This window comes from Bos indicus, chromosome 1 (assembly GCF_029378745.1).
Source record: "Bos indicus isolate NIAB-ARS_2022 breed Sahiwal x Tharparkar chromosome 1, NIAB-ARS_B.indTharparkar_mat_pri_1.0, whole genome shotgun sequence".
In the NCBI taxonomy this organism is placed as follows: domain Eukaryota; kingdom Metazoa; phylum Chordata; class Mammalia; order Artiodactyla; family Bovidae; genus Bos; species Bos indicus.
In genome coordinates, this window is record NC_091760.1 from 90,923,988 (window position 1) to 90,946,002 (window position 22,015).

The following is a 22,015-nucleotide window of genomic DNA, read 5'->3' on the forward strand; positions in this document are numbered from 1 at the left end:
GCCAGACATCCTGGAATGTGAAGTCAAGTGGGCCTTAGGAAGCATCACTAAGAACAAAGCTAGTGGAGGTGATGGAATTCCAGTTGAGCTATTTCAAATTCTAAAAGATAATGCTGTGAAAGTGTTGCACTCAACATGCCAGCAAATTTGGAAAACTCAGTAGTGGCCACAGGACTGGAAAAGGTCAATTTTCCTTCCAATTGCAAATAAGGCCAATGCCAAAGAATGTTCAAACTACCGTACAATTGCACTCATCTCACATGCTAGTAAAGTAATGCTCAAAATTCTCCAAGTCAGGCTTCAACCATGAACCATGAACTTCCAGATGTTTAAGCTTGTCTTAGAAAAGGCAAAGGAACCAGAAATCAAATTGCCAACATTTGTAGGATCATCAAAAAAGCAAGAGAGTTCCAGGAAAACATCTACTTCTGCTTTATTGACTATGCCAAAGCCTTTGACTTTGTGGATCACAGCAGACTGTGGAGAATTCTTCAAGAGATGGGAATACCAGACCATCTGACCTGCCTCCTGATAAATCTGAATGCAGGTCAAGAAGCAGCATGGAACAAGCTAGATATGGAACAATAAATTGGTTCTAAATTGGGAAAGGAGTACGTCAAGTCTGTATATTGTCACCCTGGTTATTACTTATATGCAGAGTACATCATGAGAAATGGAGGCCTGGATGAAGCACAATCAGGAATCAAGATTGCCAGGAGGAATATCAGTAACCTCAGATATACAGATGACACCACCCTTATGGCAGAAAGCAAAGAAGAACTAAAGAACTTCTTGATGAAAGTGAAAGAGGAGAGTGAAAAAGTTGGCTTAAAACTCAACATTCAGAAAACTAAGATCATGGCATCTGGTCCCATCACTTCATGGCAAATAAATGGGGAAATAGAGGAAGCAGTGACAGACTTTTCTGGGCTCCAAAATCACTGCAGATGGTGACTGCAGCTATGAAATTAAAAGATGCTTGCTCCTTGCAAGAAAAGCTATGACCAACCTAGACAGCATATTAAAAAGCAGAGACATTGCCAACAAAGGTCTCTCTAGTTAAAGCTATACTACTTTATATACTATTGGCTTTTCCAGTAGGCATGTATGGATGTGAGAGTTGGACTATAAAGGAAGCTGAGCACTGAAGAATTGATGCTTTTGAACTGTGATTTTGGAGAAGACTCTTGAGAGTCCCTTGGACTGCAAGGAGATCTAACCAGTCAATCCTAAAGGAAATCAATCCTGAATATTCATTGAAAGGACTGATGCTTAAGCTGAAACTCCAATACTTTGGCCACCTAATGTGAAGCACTGACTCATTTGAAAAGACCCTGATGCTGGGAAAGATTGAATGCAGGAGGAGAAGGGGACAACAGAGGATGAGATAGTTGGATGGCATCATCGGCTCAATGGACATGAGTTTGTGTAAATTCTGGGAGGTGGTGATGGACATGGAGGCGTGGTGTCCTGCAGTACATTGGATCTCAAAGAGTTGGACACGACTAAGTGACTGAACTGAACTGATGTGCTTACTTACTTTTTGCCTTCTGGATCTATTTCCAATAGAGGGATATTGAAGTTTCCAGTTATCTCCTTGCACTTCTAAGTCTTTGCTTCGCGTACCTTGATGCTCTGTTATTAGGCACGTACATGTCAAAATTTCTATGTCTTCTTACAGAATTAAACTTTTTATCATAAATGATGCTTTTCTATATCTGTGATAACTCTCCTTGCTTCCAAGTTTGCTTTGTCTGAAATGAATATATCTCTTCTTGATTTCCTTTAATTATTGCTATCATGGTGTATTTTTCTCCATCCATTTAGGTTTAATCTATATGTGTCTTAATATTTAAAGTAAGTTTCTTATAGACAACATACAGTTGAGTCTTGTTTTTTGATCCACTCTGACATTCTCTGTCTTTTCATTGGTGCTACTGGAAATCTCTGTCATGGAAGTGAACTAAAGTATATAAGATCACAGATTAAGCATCCTTGTATTAGGAATTCAGGGGTTAAGGTCCAGTGGTTCTGTGGATTTGAGGAGTGTACATATTTATTTTTTACTAATCTAAAACTGAAATTTAGCATTTCTTTTTGTTATAAAATAAGCAACAAACCACAACAGAACTGGCAGTACCTGTGGCATTGATATCTATAGAACTCACACATATTTTTATATCACATTCCCAGTTTTTACATCATGAGAAACGCTGGACTGGAAGAAACACAAGCTGGAATCAAGATTGCCGGGAGAAATATCAATATTTCTCAGATATTATCAATAAATCTCAGATATGCAGATGACACCACCCTTATGGCAGAAAGTGAAGAGGAACTAAAAAGCCTCTTGATGAAAGTGAAAGTAAAAGTGGAGAGTGAAAAAGTTGGCTTAAAGCTCAACATTCAGAAAACGAAGATCATGGCATCTGGTCCCATCACTTCATGGCAAATAGATGGGGAAACAGTGGAAACAGTGTCAGACTTTATTTTTCTGGGCTCCAAAATCACTGCAGATGGTGACTGCAGCCATGAAATTAAAAGACACTTACTTCTTGGAAGGAAAGTTATGACCAGCCTAGATAGTATATTGAAAACCAGAGACTATTTTGCCAACAAAGATCCGTCTAGTCAAGGCTATGGTTTTTCCTGTGGTCATGTATGGATGTGAGAGTTGGACTGTGAAGAAGGCTGAGTGCCGAAGAATTGATGCTTTTGAACTGTGGTGTTGGAGAAGACTCTTGAGAGTCCCTTGGACTGCAAGGAGATCCAACCAGTCCATTCTGAAGCAGATCAGCCCTGGGATTTCTTTGGAAGGAATGATGCTAAAGCTGAAACTCCAGTACTTTGGCCACCTCATGAGAAGAGTTGACTCATTGGAAAAGACTCTGATGCTGGGAGGGATTGGGGGCAGGAAGAGAAGGGGATGACAGACGATGAGATGGCTAGATGGCATCACTGACTCGATGGACATGAGTCTGAGTGAACTCCGGGAGTTGGTGATGGACAGGGAGGCCTGGCGTGCTGCAGTTCATGGGGTTGCAAAGAGTCGGACACGACTGAGCGACTGAACTGAGACTCAAAACTTGATTCTGTTACTTATTGCATCAGTGAAGAAGCACATATGTAACCATGTCAAAAATTTGTTTTAAAACTCTTTATGAGCTATATTTAGATGTAATTGATTCCCTTTTAAAATCCTATTTTTATTTTATAGAACAAAAATTATACTGAGGGGGTATGGTAAGCAGAATAATGGTCCCCCAAAATGTCTCTACCCTAATTTTTTATACTTGTGAAGTTGTTATCTTACATAACAAAAGGGACTTTGCAATATATGGTTACAGTTAAGGACTCTGAAATGGGGAGATTGTCCCAGATTATCCACATGGGTCCAGTCTAACCATACAAGTCCTTAAAAGTGGAAGAGATAGAAAGAATATTGGGTTAGACAGATGCGACCTGAGGGCTGGACCTACCGTTGCTGTCATTGAAAGTGGAGAAAGGCAACCATGAATGAAAGAATATCGTGGGAAAGATCCTCAGCTTCAGGCAGCAAAGAAAGGGAATTGTGGTCCTAAAACTGCAAGGAACTGAAACCTGCCAACTGTCCAAATGGGGAGGAAGCAGATTATCTCCTAGAATCGGCACAAATTAATTTTAGTCTAGTTAGACCCATACAGGACTTCTGACCTAGAAAACTGTAATAAAACATCTGATGTTTTAAGTCATTAAGTTTGTGATAATTTGTTACAGCAGCATTAGGAAACTAATGCAGAAGGAATCTCCATGCTTCATCAACATTCTGCTGGTGTTCAGGATACATAAAGGTTAAAAATTGTGCTGTAGTTTACCTCAATGTCACAGTTCCAAAGTCTTTTGAAAGGTGAAAATCATGGAATAAAATAACTGATGGTGCTTAAGACACTCCAAATTTTGGTACTGAAAATGATAATTACACCTATGCTAATAAAGCAAAATGTCTGCACTCACTTTCTTCCTTACCCCTTCCAGTTTGGTTTCTTTATTTTCTAACCCCAGGTCTGTGCCTAATTATTATTACAGTTCAATTCCCCCCAGATATTGTGCTGTATATATAAACCTAAGCATCCAGCTTAAGAATAGCTTTTAAGAAATTGATTGCCACAAGCAATCAGTTGAATATAAACTTATATTTGAAGAATGCATATGGATGGGAAGATTGTGCCAGAAAAATCTAATGAGGAAAATGATGTATTAGAAATACAGAAGAGTAATGGCTTGTTCTGAGTTTGCTTCTCAGGTCGGAATAAATTGCATTTTGTTATAATCTCAATATCCCTTGGTAAGAGTAACTATAAAAATGTATATTGGTGCTAAAGCAGCATCACCGTGTACTCTTTATGAGAATGCATTTTTTTTAGAGCAATAATCAGAGGACCATGAAACTCTTTAGATAGCCATTAAAATTAGGGAGTGGTAGAAATCTAACTTATAAGGCTCTAGGAATATTGCAGTATTCCTACCAGATAACAGAAAAGTAGATAGGCAGTTATGTGAGAGGAAACAATTCTTGAAACATGGATCATTGACATTTTTTAATGTACTTTTTAATTAGCACCTTTCTTTCTTATAGTTTACCAAACTGTATTATATTTTTTATTCATAGCTTTTCATTCCTAGGGTTGTTCAACTCAGCGCCTATAAGAAAACAATATTTCCCTTTTAAGTATTTGCTCCTCAAATTGGCAAGGTTTTAGGTGAGAAAAGATGACATGCCATTAAAACTGACAGTTTGTCATCTTTCAATCAGTTCTTATCTGAGGGTAAAATTCCATTCATTGTACATGATCCAGGTGAAGACCTACTTCTTTTAGATATTTTACTGCTTTATCCCTCTGTGGATCTCTCTTTCTCTGAAAATCTCACAGTGTTTATCATACATAAATGTTACTGTGTTGCAAGCATTCCTTCATTCATTCCTTCAGCCAATCAGGCATTCAATACTATTTGAATATCTGATGTGTGCTTGTCTCAGCGCTCTGCAGATGGGAGGGTGAATGGGAGCCTGACCACATCCTCAATCTAAAAGGGAGCCTTATGTGAAAATAGATAATTACAGTATGCTGTGATAGCGGGTAATAGAACCTGGAAGAGCCTATCACGTATTGACAATTATATGTTTTTGAAGATATATCTTCTCTTTAGCTAAAGTGTTTTTTGCTTTATCTCCTAGTATTTCTTATACTTATCTGCACAAAATCCCTGTTAATTAAGCCTTGGTAAAAAGTTGTTTCTCTTTGCTCTTATTTTTCTGTATTGTTCTAACTCCTTTCTGTGCACAGTGAGAAGACATTTCTTATTAGTCATGCCAGTACTATTATTTTGAATAAGAAGAGGATGGTGGTTAAAAAAAATACAGGCTCTGGAGTCAGATTGTCAGGATTTAAACCCTGACTAGGCCTCTGGGTATCTTTTTAACACTAGGTAAGCTATGTAAGGGGCTTCCCAGGTGTCTCAAAGGTAAAGAATCTGCCTGCCAATGCAGGAGATGTGGATTCAATCCCTGGGTTGGCAAGATCCCCTGGAGGAGGAAATGGAAACCCACTCCAGTATTTTTGCCTGGAGGGGCTACAGACCATGGGTTACAAAGAGTTAGACACGAATGGATGACTGAGCATGCATGCAAGCTATGTAAATCCTCAGTGCCCACATTTCCTCATCTATGTATGGGCAGTGCTTAGACACATTGTAGGTGTTGTTAATGTGAAACAGTTTGAGACGGCTGCTGGGGAGACCATACTCAATATCTGCCTTTAAATTATACTGTGCTGGTATTCCGCATTTACTCTGTGGGAGTTTCATATAGTTTTGCTTTTTCCTCTCAATGCTGTGGCACCACATTGCGTGAAGTTCAACTATGATATTGGTGTTCTAAAATAATAGCATGCCATTTAGTATTCACGCTGACGGAATTTGTTGTTAAGGATCACACACAGGGATGTCAAGATAAGGCAGAATTCAGAACAGTGCCTGTCCTGTGCTGGTCAGGAGCCCTGTTACAGGTATCACCTTCTTGCATTCCCACAGGCTGAACTCTGAGAACCACAGGACAGCCAGGCTCCAGTGGGGCCAACTTGAAGGAAAGTCAGACAGCCAGAATTCTCAGTGTGATGGGAATCGTGTGAGGAGTCATGAGACCTAGATATGGGATATATGATTCTGTAGTTAAGGATGTGAGCGTGCTTCCTTTTAACTGTCTTAATTCCTCAGAAAGATTTGAAAATAAACTGAGCGCTGGTTTGTTATTTTTCCTTTATGGTTCTCTGTATGTCTTTTAAACAAGCACAATGGCTTTACAAATCCATTCTCTTGTAATGTTTATTTCTCGTCTATTTGGGAAATATCTGGAGTCTCACAGTGGTACTTGTGGCACCCCATCACATCTCTCCTCCTCCCAGAATTAAAAAGAGAGAAAAGCACCTGTGTACATCTGAAGCTGTGTCAGATTCTGACACAACTCAGCGTCTGCAAATGTTATGGGATGGTGTGCAGATAGACGCCGAGGGGCATTTGTCAAGCCAGGTGAAATGCTATTCAACCGAGACCCTCATTTCCAACTCAGTGCTGTGGAGAAGGCGATGGCACCCCACTCTAGCACTCTTGCCTGGAAAATCCCATGGATGGAGGAGCCTGGTGGGCTGCAGTCCATGGGGTCGCTAAGAGTCGGACACTGAGTGACTTCACTTTCACTTTTCACTTTCATGCATTGGAGAAGGACATGGCAACTCACTCCAGTGTTCTTGCCTGGAGAATCCCAGGGACGCGGAAGCCTGGTTGGGCTGCTGTCTCTGGGGTCGCACAGAGTCGGACACGACTGAAGCGACTTAGCAGCAGCTGTGGAGTTGCCTTGGGAATCATTGTGAGTGAGCATGGTTTGGATAGGGCGGTGGCCTGGCCATTGGAAAAAGAGTCAGAATAAACAGCAGCTAGGTAGTACAAGTGCCAGCTGTCTGTTTAAGTAATGCTCTGTAAACGTCTACAGGTAGCTGGGCTAAACTCGAGAATCTCGTTTTATTCACTGCTGCTAACCACCGCTCCGTACCACCAAACTGTGGAGAGAAGCTTTGGGGTTTTGCTTTTAAAAATCTGTGTCTCATCTCTTCCCCAACCACTGCCAAAGTTTTTTGCATATTATCTCTGGCTCTTTTCACATTTGTTGTATTATTAGATTTCTTTTATTATTTACAAGTCATAAATGAATCTGGAGTCTTTTAAATATTTATATACATTATATAAATGCATATAAATACATTAGGTCTGTTTCCTAGACAAAGCACTTATTTTTCAATCTGAGTAACTCTAGCTTGCAGCACTCTAAATTCTAACCTCAATTTCATATTTTCTAATTGAAGTCTTCTGTATAAAGAAAACAAAAGAGAGAAAACATTTTTTAAGGTGTTCCCAGGTGGAGCCTGGATAGTAGGGATGTGCAGGTGTTCACACATATTTGCCTAAATTAGAAAAACATGTTATACACTCTTGTTTTTGAAGGAAAATGAAGAGTTACTTTTTTATGTTTCAGGAAGAGAGGACTGGAGTGACTAATCTTTGCTAATGGAAGATCTGCATTATCACACACACTGGGGAACTTATCCGCCAGATTTCAGTGGCTAGTGGACCTTTTCTCTATGGTCCTTGAATCTCTGACCTCTTTCTTGGCTCTGGAGGATTATGCTGTGGTTTTCCTCCTACTCCTCAGTGCTTTTCTGTCTTTCTGGGTGGCTTGTCCACTTCTGTTCACTTTCTTCTTTTATGCTACCCTCAGTTTTCACTCTCAGGTTGTTCTTTTTCCAATATGTCATCAATATTAACTGTATCTATACTGTGGTTTCAAAGCTCAGTTTTAGATCTCTTGCCCTAACATCTCTCTTGAGCTCTGAGTCTATATTTTCACATACTTGATGGAATTTCCACCTCACACCCACCCAGTCTAACACTGGGCTCACATCTACACTCTGCTTTGACATTTTTGTACCAAAGTTGTTATCCCAGGTACTTAGGGCCCAGAGATCTTTGCTAAGCTTTCTATGGTTTATCTTGACTTGTGCTCCATTACATAAAAATGATTTAAATTATAAGAAAACAGTATTTTAATTTTTCCTATGTAAGTCTGAGTTCAAAGGTTTTTTGTTGTTAAATTTTTAACAACTCAGTGTCTAAAAATTTTTGTTTGTTATGAGCTTTTATGAAAAACTGCAAAGTACTTTAAAATACACGTGTTCTAAATTCCTGAAAAGGTCTTAGAGGTCATTTAGAGAAATTGTTTATTATATTATACAAACAGTATGATGCAGATAGAAGTTATGTGTATTTCCAGGCCATTTGTGAGGCTATGCATCTGCTGAATCGGAGAAGGCAATGGCACCCCACTCCAGTACTCTTCCCTGGAAAATCCCATGGACGGAGGAGCCTGGTAGGCTGCAGTCCATGGGGTTGTTAAGAGTTGAACACGACTGAACGACTTCACTTTCACTTTTCACTTTCCTGCCTTGGAGAAGGAAATGGTAACCCATTCCAGTGTTCTTGCCTGGAGAATCCCAGGGACAGGGGAGCCTGGTGGGCTGCCATCTATGGGGTCGCACAGAGTTGGACACGACTGAAGCGACTTAGCAGCAGCAGCAACAGCACCAGCATCTGTTAAATATAATCAGAAAAGTGTGACTGCTGACTAATGACATTTTCTGCATTTTTCTAGGTATGTTCACATCCATTTCTTTTTTCATAACTTTTCAGATCTTCAGACCTATGACAGTAAAACCTGGGAATTTCATGTTTTATATTTGTAAAAGTTCACATTCAAAAGTTTGAACTTATTTTTTATCTGACTCAAGTATATTGATTCATCCAGGGACCTTGAGTATGTGTCTTTGGGTCTCTTCACTGTGGATAGAGTTACAGTCTTAGACCCTGTCATGTGGCCAGTCTCAAAAAATTAGCCAAGTCCAATTTTTGCAATAATTAACCCAAGAATAATCATAAGTTAATGGACTTTAGCAGCAACATAAATTATCTTAGTTCAACAATTCACATATTATGATCTTGTTAAGGAAATGTTGTTCCATTTTTAGAACAACTTTATTATATGATGAAAAAGGACTGAGAAAATTTATAACTCCTAAAAGTAAGGGAAATATACTTAGATATGGGCATAGTCTTGGTGAGGGGAAGTTTCTGTCAGTAAACTAATAAAATATGATTCATTTCTCCAGACAAACATCTTTAAATAGAGAAATCAGGGAACTAAGATGGACTGGGATGGGTGAATTTAACTCAGATGACCATTATTTCTACTACTGTGGACAGGAATCCCTTAGAAGATATAGAGTAGCTATCATAGTCAACAAAAGAGTCCGAAATGCAGTACTTGGATGCAATCTCAAAAACGACAGAATGATCTCTGTTCATTTCCAAGGCAAACCATTCAATATCACGGTAATCCAAGTCTATGCCCTGACCAGTAACGTTGAAGAAGCTGAATTTGAACAGTTCTATGAAGACCTACAAGACCTTCTAGAACTAACACCCCCAAAAGATGTCCTTTTCATTATAGGGGACTGGAATGCAAAAGTAGTAAGTCAAGAAACACCTGGAGTAATAGGCAAATTTGGCCTTGGAGTACAGAATGAAGCAGGGAAAAGGCTAATAGAGTTCTGCCAAGAGAATGCACTGATCATAGCAAACACCCTCTTCCAACAATACAAGAGAAGACTCTACACATGGACATCACTAGAGGTCGACACCAAAATCAGATTGATTATATTCTTTGCAGCCAAAGATGGAGAAACTCTATATAGTCAGCAAAAACAAGACCGGGAGCTGACTGTGGCTCAGATTATGAGCTCCTATTGCCAAATTCACACTGAAATTGAAGAAAGTGAAGAAAATCAAATCCCTTATGACAATACAGTGGAAGTGAGAAATAGATTTAAGGGACTAGATCTGATAGAGTGCCTGATGAACTATGGATGGAGGTTTGTGACATTGTATAGGAGGCAGGGATCAAGACCATCCCCAAGAAAAATAAATGCAAAACAGGAAAATGGCTGTCTGAGGAGGCCTTACAAATACGTGTGAAAAGAAGGGAAGTGAAAAGCAAAGGAGAAAAGGAAAGATATATCCATCTGAATGCAGAGTTCCAAAGAATAGCAAGGAGAGATAAAGCCTTCCTCATCGATCAATGCAAAGAAATAGAGGAAAACAATAGAATGGGAAAGACTACAGATCTCTTCAAGAAAATTAGAGATACCAAGGGAATATTTTATGCACAGCTGGGCTCAATAAAGGACCAAAATGGTAGGGACCTAACAGAAGCAGAAGATATTAAGAAAAGTTGGCAAGAATACACAGAAGAACTATGCAAAAAAGAGCTTCATGACCCAGATAATCACGATGGTGTGATCACTCACCTAGAGCCAGACATCCTGGAATGTGAAGTCAGGTGGGCCTTAGGAAGCATCACTACGAACAATGCTAGTGGAGGTGATGGAATTCCAGTTGAGCTATTTCAAATCCTGAAAGATGATGCTGTGAAAGTGCTGCACTAAATATGCCAGAAAATTTGGAAAACTCAGCAGTGGCCATAGGACTGGAAAAGGTCAGTTTTCATTCCAATCCCAAAGAAAGGCAATGCCAAAGAATGCTCAAACTACCACACAATTGCACTCATCTCACAAGCTAGTAAAGTAATGCTCAAAATTCTCCAAGCCAGGCTTCAGCAATACATGAACTTCCAGATGTTCAAGCTGGTTTTAGAAAAGGCAGAGGAACCAGAGATCAAATTGCCAACATCCGTTGGATCATGGAAAAAGCAAAAGAGTTCCAGAAAAACATCTATTTCTGCTTTATTGACTATGCCAAAGCCTTTGAGTGTGTGGATCATAATAAACTGTGGACAATTCTGAAAGAGATGGGAATACCAGACCACCTGCTCTGCCTCTTGAGAAACCTATATGCAGGTCAGGAAGTGACAGTTAGAACTGGACATGGAACAACAGACTGGTTCCAAATAGGAAAAGGAGCACATCAAGGCTGTATATTGTCACCTTGCTTATTTAACTTATATGCAGAGTACATCATGAGAAACGCTGGGCTGGATGAAGCACAAGCTGGAATCAAGATTGCCGGGAGAAGAATCAATAACCTCAGATATGCAGATGGCACCACCCTTATGGCAGAAAGTGAAGAAAAACTAAAGAGCCTCTTGGTGAAAGTGAAAGAGGAGAGTGAAAACGTTGGCTTAAAGCTCAACATTCAGAAAACTAAGATCATGGCATCTGGTCCCATCACTTCATGGGAAATAGATGGGGAAACAGTGGAAACAGTGGCTGACTTTATTTTTCTGGGCTCCAAAATCACTTCAGATGGTGATTGCCACCATGAAATTAAAAGACGCTTACTCCTTGCAAGGAAAGTTACGACCAACCTCAGTTCAGTTCAGTCGCTCAGTCGTATCCGACTATTTGTGACCCCATGAATCACAGCATGCCAGGCCTCCCTGTCCATCACCAACTCCCGGAGTTCACCCAGACTCACATCCATCGAGTCAGTGATGCCATCCAGCCATCTCATCCTCTGTCGTCCCCTTCTCCTCCTTCCCTCAATCTTTCCCAGCATCAGAGTTTTTTCCAATGAGTCAACTCTTCGCATGAGGTGGCCAAAGTTCTGGAGTTTCAGCTTTAGCATCATTCCTTCCAATGAACACCCAGGACTGATCTCCTTTAGAATGGACTGGTTGGATCTCCTTGCAGTCCAAGGGACTCTCAAGAGTCTTCTCCAACACCACAGTTCAAAAGCATCAATTCTTCAGCGCTCAGCTTTCTTCACAGTCCAACTCTCACATCCATACATGACCACTGGAAAAACCATAGCCTTGACTAGACAGACCTTTGTTGGCAGGAAGGAATTGTAAAGACCACAATGCAGATTTTCACTTGGTTAGCCACTATGGATAAAAGATAAATGAAAGAGAATAATCATATAATCATGACTCCTCTACAAATATGAGCTGAATACACATCACACATTTTATTTAACTCATTAATTACTAAAGGGACTAGATAGGATAGTAAAACTAACCAGAACAAAGGAGAATCTAAAGAGCTACCAAATACATAAGTTCATCAGAAAGGCTGATTGAGATTTGCTTAACAGAAGCAAAACTGGCTTCTTAAATAGTGGGAGATGGAAGTCAGTTGAACTTCTACTGGGCCGAATTTATCTGTGTGCCTATAACCAAGAATTACTTGGATTACCATCAGTGTTCTGCAAGTTACTAAACATATTTATGAAACTGCCACAAATTGTTATGTGCCAGAATGCAGGCTAAGCACTTTGTATTTATTATCTTATTTAACCCTGATCCATACTATGGAGTAGGTGAGAGGTTAAGGATCATGACTGCAAGAATACAACTAGGGGGTGGGTGGCAGGGTAAGGACAGACATTGAGGTCTACTTGAAGTCAAAGGCCATATCCTTTGGCACTAAACTGTGCGGCCTCTGTGTTTAGAACTAATGTGATGAAAACAGGGCTGAGTCTGTGATAAGTGTCTGTGGGTGTGTGTGTGGTATGAGAACAGCAGGATGAGGTTTTCCCCATATCATTGCACAATCAAGGAAAAAAAAGTACATTATCTGTTTTTGCCCAGCTTAGATTTTTTACCATCCATGCTTCTGTACAATAAAAAAAAGTTGCAGTGACTCTGACAATGGAATCAATACTTCTATTAACTGCAACATGCAATTTGAAGGTTCAGGAGGTGATTGGATTATGCTTTGTAAAATTATTATCCCCTGTCAGTGGAGTCTGTGCTGCCGTGAAGGGACAGAGGAGCTTTGGTAGTGTGTCTTGCCTGCAAAGAGGTCATTGTGCCTTTCATACAATGCCATTTGCCCTTAACGTGCCCGCAGACTGGAGAGTTCAGAAATAGGTGCTGTCCACTCATAATCAATCCTTCAAACCTTTGTATTTTCAGGACAGCTAGGCATTTTTATTTTCCTCACCTTTCAAAACGTCCAATACCTTTAATATGTGACTTTTTTCCTCAGAAGTTTTTCCTCCTAAAATGTCTGCATCTCTAGTTTTGCTTCTAGTTTTGAACTCAGTGTGCTCTTCTGCAGTCATTTCTCTCCCTCTAATTAACCTGACTCTATTACACACAAATTCCCTATTCTTAGCTTCATTGTGTCATCTGCATAAATTATGAAAGTTATTTCAGCTTTATCTCAGACCTCCTTTAACACTTACTCCTAAGAGTTCTTTGTTTCTTACCATTATCCCTGATTAGTCTCACATCTCTCTTTTTCTAGCAGTGACCTGGCAAGAACATAATTTTTTTTAATGTTGCTTTCATTTAATTCTTTTCACTAAGGGGCCAATATGCTCTGATCACAGTGCCACTCTGAATTCTTTTGATTGTCCCTTTCTAACATCCTACTAATATGAACTGAAAGTTAAAAAAAAAAATCAAATGTGTGGAAAACTAAAATAAATACTATAAAGTTTAGATGTTTATTTAACTCTTAAAAATGTACTTCATCCAGTTTTGTTAGTCTAAGTTCTAAAAGGTACCTTTCTGGTAAGAAATAATTACACAATTGCATAATACAACAAAATAATCATTTTCAAGAATTTAATTTTTATTGTGATTACTCCAGTAGAATAGTTTATGGATTTCTTTTTGATTTTAACTTTTCTTTTTGGAAAACATCAAACATTTGTAGAAGTGGTATAGTATCATTAGCCATCTCTCTGTTTTAGCCATTTTGAACTCATGACCAATCTTGTTCTATCTATACTCTTAACCATTTCACCTTTCTCCCTGGAGTGTTTTGAACAAACTCTAGACATCATGTCATGTTACATGAATACTGGAAAAAAAAATACACAACCATAACTACAACTAAATATTTTCTTAAAATGTTGAAATAATAATCAGTGTTCCAGTTTCTTTATCTCATTTCTTTTATAGTTTGTTCAATCAAATTGAAATAAGTTTCATAAATTGTATTGGTTGTTATAGTCCCTGTAGTTTTAACATGTAGTTTCTCTCTCATCACTTTATTTTCCCCAATTTATTTGAAGAAACCAAGTCATTTGTCCTATAGATTTCCCATAGTCTAGATTTTGTTGGTTGCATTCACGTCGTGTATTTAAACATCTCTTTGGCATTTGTATTTTCTCTACATTACTAGCTAGATTTACAGTTTTGACCAATTTCAGTTTTAATTTTTGTGGAAGACTGCTCCTAAGTGGTACTGGGTCCTGCCTTGGGATATAACACAGTGACTGGTTATCTCTCTTTTTATGATGTTAGTGGCTATTGGTTGCCTCAGTCTGGTTCTATCAATTCACAGTGGTTGCAACAGAATGATTTTTCTTTTCATTGTTTGTTTCTTCTTCATTTATTAGCTGATGTTTTTGTAAAGAAAAACTTTCCCTTGTCTATGGTTCGAAAACCGAAAGAGGACGGTTTCCTGTGATAATGCTCAATTTTTCCTTTTAGTTGCCACTTTCTAAATAAATTTTTCTCTAGAATAATCTGGAAGTAGTGTATGAGACTTTTTCTTTCTTTTAAAAAGTCAGTATGAACTCATGCATTTATATATGTTTCAGTTCAGTTGTTCAGTCACTCAGTCGTGTCTGATTCCCCGAGATCCCATGAATTGCAGCACGCCAGGCCTCCCTGTCCATCATCATCTCCTGGAGTTCACTCAGGCTCAAGTCCATCAAGTTGGTGATGCCATCCAGCCATCTCATCCTCTGTCAGCCCCTTTTCCTCCTGCCCCCAATCCCTCCCAGCATCAGAGTCTTTTCCAATGAGTCAACTCTTCTCATGAGGTGGCCAAAGTACTGGAGTTTCAGCTTTAGCATCATTCCTTCCAAAGAAATCCCAGGGCTGATCTCCTTCAGAATGGACTGGTTGGATCTCCTTGCAGTCCAAGGGACTCTCAAGAGTCTTCTCCAACACCACAGTTCAAAAGCATCGATTCTTCGGCGCTCAGCCTTCTTCACAGTCCAACTCTCACATCCATACATGACCACAGGAAAAACCATAGCCTTGACTAGATGAACATTTGTTGGCAAAGTAATGTCTCTGCTTTTGAATATACTATCTAGGTTGGTCATAACTTTCCTTCCAAGGAGTAAGCATCTTTTAATTTCATGGCTGCAGTCACCATCTGCAGTGATTTTGGAGCCCCCAAAAGTAAAGTCTGACACTGTTTCCACTATTTCCCCATCTATATATGTTTAACGTGTATCAATTCATTATAATTAATATTCTTATGGATGTTATAAAATTTTCCTATCTTCTACCATAGGAACCTACACCTAAATCCATGTGATTTGCCCCAAAAGTCTTTCCTTAATTTCACGTATAATAATACATTCTGTGTTCATGTTATGCATTTTCTTCCCCAGGTCTGCAATCGGTCATGTCTCCAAAAGTCATAGGTAATTTTAGAGGCTGCTGCTGCTGCTGCTGCGTCGCTTCAGTTGTGTCCAACTCTGTGTGACCCCACGACCTCGCACCAGGCTCCCCCGTCCCTGGGATTCTCCAGGCAAGAACACTGGAGTGATTGCCATTTCCTTCTCCGATCTATGAAAGTGAAAAGTGAAAGTGAAGTCGCTCAGTCGTGTCCGACTCTTAGCGACCCCATGGACTGCAGCCCACCAGGCACCTCCATCCATGGGATTTTCCAGGCAAGAGTACTGGAGTGGGGTGCCATTGCCTTCTCCACTTTTAGAGGCAATAGTATTTAAAGACTGCTTGTATTGGGTTTTCATTCATAAAAGCATATTTTTTGTGATATTTATTTCATACCTTTTCATCCTGACATTATCTGTTTTAGCTAAATCAACACCTACATACTCAGAAGGTATACTTAGACATAGAAGCAAATTTCTGTAACCATTAATATAAGATTTCATCTGAACATCCTTTGTTAGATTTCATCAACATTTAGATTTTTCTTTGATCTCTGTCTCTTATTCTAGATTTTCATACTTGCCTCAGAAACTTCTTGAATTCCAGATTCATTTAAACTCTTTCTATTGTATTTAGATTTTATTTCCTCCTTGGTTCTCGGTAGCCTTGTTGCCTTAGCCTGAACCTCACAGAATCCCAATCCAAAGAGCTGGAATAAATCCATATAAATTTTGTGAGGTGTTAGTTGGAAAATTGGAGAAGGCAATGTCAACCCACTCCAGTACTCTTGCCTGGCAAATCCCATGGGCGGAGGAGCCTGGTAGGCTCAAGTCCATGGGGTCACTAAGAGTCAGACACAACTGAGCGACTTCACTTTCACTTTTAACTTTCATGCATTGGAGAAGGAAATGGCAACTCACTCCAGTGTTCTTGCCTGGAGAATCCCAGGGACGATTCTGGTGCCTGGGGGAGCCTCGTGGGCTGCTGTGTCTGGGGTCGCACACAGTCGGACAGGACTGAAGTGACTTAGCAGCAGCAGCAGCAGCAGTTGGAAAATATCAGAAGAAAATGTTTTGGGGAGGGTATTCCTTCTGTTCATTAATATCAAGCACAAGGCTTTCTTCTCTACTTTTTTCAGGTTATGCAAAGTAGAGCCTTCTTTTGGGGGGACTATTATTGGATTTTAATATAGCTGGGTTAAGCAAAAAGACATTTACTCACAAAGACAATTGTAGAATGGCCAGTAAAATAAAAGGCAGACAGTAGATTCAACTCTCTTACCCCAGTTCAAAACAGGCACTTCAAATATTATTCCTGCAAATCCAGAAACAATAATACTATTAAGAGTAAGAAGAAGGAACAAAAATTAGTCCTGGCTGTGTATAAATTAATGAATGACATATATACACATATATTTTATATATATATGAAGTTTAAGGGTTAGTTGTACATTTTACCAATAATTGGATCAGAGAGGCTGTGAAAGATTCAGTGCCTTATATTTAGTAAATGGCAGAATAGGGAAACAAAGTTCTGCCTTTTCACTCTGCCATGCTACTTCACAGGATTGAGAATTGGCTTCTAACTCAAAACTTTGTAATTAACTTGATATTGCCTATTATACAATAACTGCCTATATTTTTTCCTGGGTAGATTTTCCTAATTTATAGTTCTCTCCCACACTTCCTTTTACTCAGTCACACTGCTTGGGTTTCACCTCTCCCTGCCGGTTGATCTCTGTCCTGACCTGATCTACTGATGCTAAGTCACTTCAGTCGTTTCCAACTCTGTGCGACCCCATAGACAGCAGCCCACCAGGCTCCCCCGTCCCTGGGATTCTCCAGGCAAGAACACTGGAGTGGGCTGCCATTTCCTTCTCCAGTGCATGAAAGTGAAAAGTGAAAGTGAAGTCGCTCAGTCGTGTCCGACTCTTAGCGACCCCATGGATTGCAGCCTACCAGGCTCCTCCGTCCATGGGACTTTCCAAGCAAGAGTACTGGCGTGGGGTGCCATTGCCTTCTCCATGATCTACTGAAACTTCCACCACCTCCATGATCCCTGTCCATCTGGCAGGAGCTGTATGCCATGGCTTATTGAGAGCCTATATCAGCCCCAGGAACTCAAACTTAAACTCCATCTTGTTAACTCTTTTGGCATGATCTAACAGCTTTGATCAAACTGCCACAAGTTTCTCCTTGACTTTATCAAGAGCCATGTCCTCTTGGAGTGGAGGTTTTATTTGTAAAGGTAGAATGGAGTACATTGAGCAGAGCTGCTAATATGGGGGAAATATCTTATTTTCTCTGCTTGGAGATTTTTAGCTGGCTTCCACTGCAGTGAGAAGGTAGGGAATTGGCAGATGGAATGAAGAAAATAGAAAACTTAGAATAGACTTCAGTGGGGAAACCACATTTTATCATTCATTTATCCTTGTCTACTGATCTATATAAATTTATACCTTTATTATTTATTTATTTACAGAGGGAATGAAGTCATTTGCAATAAGAACATAAATGAAATAAGGTTAGTGCAGAAATAATAAAGGCAAGTCCAGAGAAAACATAAAATAAGTACAAAGTCAAAAGAAAAAAGAACATGCATATGCAAGTAGTAAGGATTTATAAGGTGGTTGTAAATTATCTTTAAATTTAGCTCTCAGTTTCTTACAAGTAAATTTGGAAAGATATAGTCAGTAACACAATTCTTGTTATCAAAAAAAAAAAAAAAAAAAGGATGTCTATCACTTACTTCAGGGAAGTCATGCTTCTCCCAGCAATGAATTAGAAAATTTATTTCTCACTTAGTTTTTTATATGGGAATGCTGAGTGATTTGGTGGGTAGTGCTCAAAACATTTTAATAAAAAGATAACTCTTTCCTTTAGAACTAGGATATACATTGACCTCATGAGACTGCAAAGTAAGCAGATGAAGATGATTTAGTGAATGGTTGAAAAACTAAAAAAGCTCAAATCTATAGTCACTTCAAGTCTTGTTTGGTATAACATAGACATTAAGATTGTTCAAAGATGGTCATACGTTTTACCTCCTGCAAACAAATATCACTTTTTTCAACCAAAGGTTCAAGGATTTGGATAACTTAAAATTGCTCTATTGTCCAAGAAGTTCTTGAAATGCTTGTATCTGGCATTATTGGTTGAGAGTACATGTACATTAGAAACCTGATGAGCAAGCTAGCATTGTCTAGGTAAATCTCAGTAATGTAGTTAGATGTACAGCAAATTGTTGTTATATTTTTGGGAGGGTGAGAATGGTCTGGACATGAACATAATAAGCTGTTATCAATGATTCACATTAGTGAGAGAGAAGTAGGGAGGAAAGTTTCTAATTTCATTTTATACTTTTTCCACTGCTTGAATATTCTCCATTGTTTTCTAGATGGCAGGATATTGTTCACTTCTATTTTTCCCTTTGTTTTTATGTAGTTGAAACTTTAGTAAATGCTCAAACAAATGAATAAATATATTGAGTAAAATACTGAAGATTTTGACAGTTATCTGGATGACCCTGCTTCCCACTCAATAATGGAGATGCTACATAGGCACCTATCCAGTGGGGAGAAAACAAAACTAGGTCATAGCATTTATAAAGCTGTCTCACCCTGGAAAAAGTGACATAAATGTGCAGTGGAAACAATGTAAACTGGAAGGACATTGTCTCTAAAGAAAGTTCATTTCAGTTTATCACAGTGATTGCATGTTCACTAGGCACTGGGGGATACAAGAGAGAGAATCATATTCCGTGTTAAGATTCCCCGCTGGACTTTCATAACTCCTACAGAAGAGGGCCTCTGTTCATGTCTCTGAGTACACCACTTACAGGCTCTCAAAGCCCTGAGACCTCAAAGGGCTTCCTGCAACCTGTGTATCAGTGGCCTTGCACCCTAATCTAAGCTGAAGACATCCTGCTCCGTGCTGCTCTGTCTTGTAACACTGTCCCCACCCCCGACCCCCAGCCCACCCCGCTGCTCCCTTTGCTCTGCACTGTCTACAGAGTCTCTGGAACCTCTGAGCACTGCTGTTTACCTCTTATCTTAATGAAGCCAATTTCCCCAACAATATGGCTCCTCCTTTTGACCCAGTCAGGGAAAGACTGCTTGTAGTTCTTCGATCAAATTCCCTTCAGAGAACTGAGGCTCCTTCTAACTCTGAATTTATAGGGAGTAGTTTTTCTTCTTTCTTAGAAAAATATAAATTTATAATGATTTTGTTACTTATTGTTTTTAATAAGCTCTTCAAATATCTATGTATACCTTTCTGTGAAAGATACATTTTGCATTAGTGCAGAGAAGGAAACATGTTTTCAAAGCTGCTGCAAGAATTCAGTTCAGCTCAGTCACTTGGTCTGTCCGACTCTTTGCGACCCTATGGACTGTACCCTGCCAGGCTCCTCTGTCCATGGGATTCTCCAGGCAATAATGCTGAAGTAGGTTGTGGTGCCCTCCTCCAGGGGATCTTCCCCATCTGGGGATCGAACCCACATCTCCTGTAACTCCCACATTGTAGGTGGATTCTTTACCACTGAACCACTGGGGAAGCCCCCATATATGTATGTATGTGTATATATATATATATATATATATATATATATATATATATATATGTATATGGGTGTGTGTATATATATATATAAATATATGTGTATATATATATATTTCTAATATAAAAATATACAGAGCATTGTATAAGTTCTGAAGTTGAACATGTCTTATAAGGAAACAGGGTGTTATGTAGTTTCATGAGTCAGAAACAGTTTTAGAGTCCAAATGAATCTTTCTAGGTTGGGAAGCAGATTTGCTTACCTTCACATTGCTGTATGGGCTTCCCTGGTAGCTCAGCTGGTAAAGAATCCACCTGCAATGCAGGAGACACCAGTTGGATTCCTGGGTCAGGAAAATCCCCTGGAGAAGGGATAAACTACCTACTCCAGTATTCTTGGGCTTTCCTGGTGGCTCAGACAATATAGAATCCACCTGCAATATAGGAGATCTGGATTTGGTCCCTGGATTGGGAATATCCCCTGGAGGGGGCATGGCAAGCCACTCCAGTATTCTTGCCTGGAGAATCACCATGGACAGAGGAACCTGGTGGGCCACAGTCCATGGGGTTGCAAAGAGTTGGACATGACTGAGCAACTACACACAGCACACACATTGCTGTACACACCATTACTCCTCACTCAAGTGAAAAACTACTGCCCTGGGAGTCTCATGCATTTGGTCATACTCTCTGGTCTCTGCATCATTGTCATCCATGAACATCCAGATGCATTTTAAGTGCTAGTCTGAAAGTCATTATCTCCATTCCTTGTCCTGTCACCATTCTGTCCTAGAACATCACCGACACCTACCTCTACCTTATTTTTGTCAGTATTGGGTCCACATTCTATCCACACGTTCCTTTACAGCTCTTTTGGGCATGTTGGACTCTTCTCATTCTAGAGACTTCTTTTCTTGGCGTCTGTGACATCTCCTAGTTTTCTCCCCATCATCTGCATGGTTTGTCTTGATCCTTTTGAAGTTCCTAGTTCTCCACATTTCCCTTGAATGTTGTTCCTCTGTCAGTCAGTTCAGTTCAATTGCTCAGTTGTGTCTGACTCTTTGTGACCCCATGGACTGCAGCATGCCAGACTTCCCTGTTCATCACCATCTCCCAGATTTTACTCAAACTCATGTCCATCGAGTCGGTGATGCCATCCAATCATCTCATTCTCTGTCGTCGTCTTCTCCTCCAGCCTTCAATCTTTCCCAGCATCTGGGTCTTTTCCAAGGAGTCAGTTATTCACATCAGGTGGCCAGAGTATTCAGGTTTCAGCTTCAGCATCAGTCCTTTCAATGAATATTCAGGACTGATTTCCTTTAGGATTAACTGGTTGGATCTCTTTTCAGTTCAAGGGACTCTCAAGAGTCTTCTCCAACACCACAGTTCCAAGCTGGAAGTCTTCAGTGCTCAGTTTTCTTTATATAGTCCACCTCTCACTTTCATATTTGACTACTGGGAAAACCATAGCTTTGACTAGATGGAACTTTGTTGGCAAAGTAATGTCTCTGCTTTTTAGTATGCTGTCTAGATTGGTCAAAGCTTTTCTTCCAAGAAGCAAGTGTCTTTTAATTTCATGGCTGTAGTTACCATCTGCAGTGATTTTGTAACCCAAGAAAATCCAGCTTGTGCTTCATCAAATCCTGCATTTTGCATGATGTACTCTGCATATAAGTTGAATAGGCAGGGTTACAATATATAACCTTGATGTACTCCTTTCCTGATTTGGAACCAGTCTGTTGTTCCATGTCCAGTTCTAACTGTTCTTTCCTGACCTGCATACAGATTTCTCAGGAGGCAGTCAGGTGGTCTGGTATTCCTATCTCTTGAAGAATTTTCCACAGTTTTCTGTGATCCACATGGTCAAAGGCTTTGGCATAGTCAACAAAGCAGAAGTAGATGTTTTTCTGGAACTCTCTTGTTTTATTGATGATCCAGTGGATGTTGGGAATTTGATCTTTGGTTCCTCTGTCTTTTCTATATCCAGCTT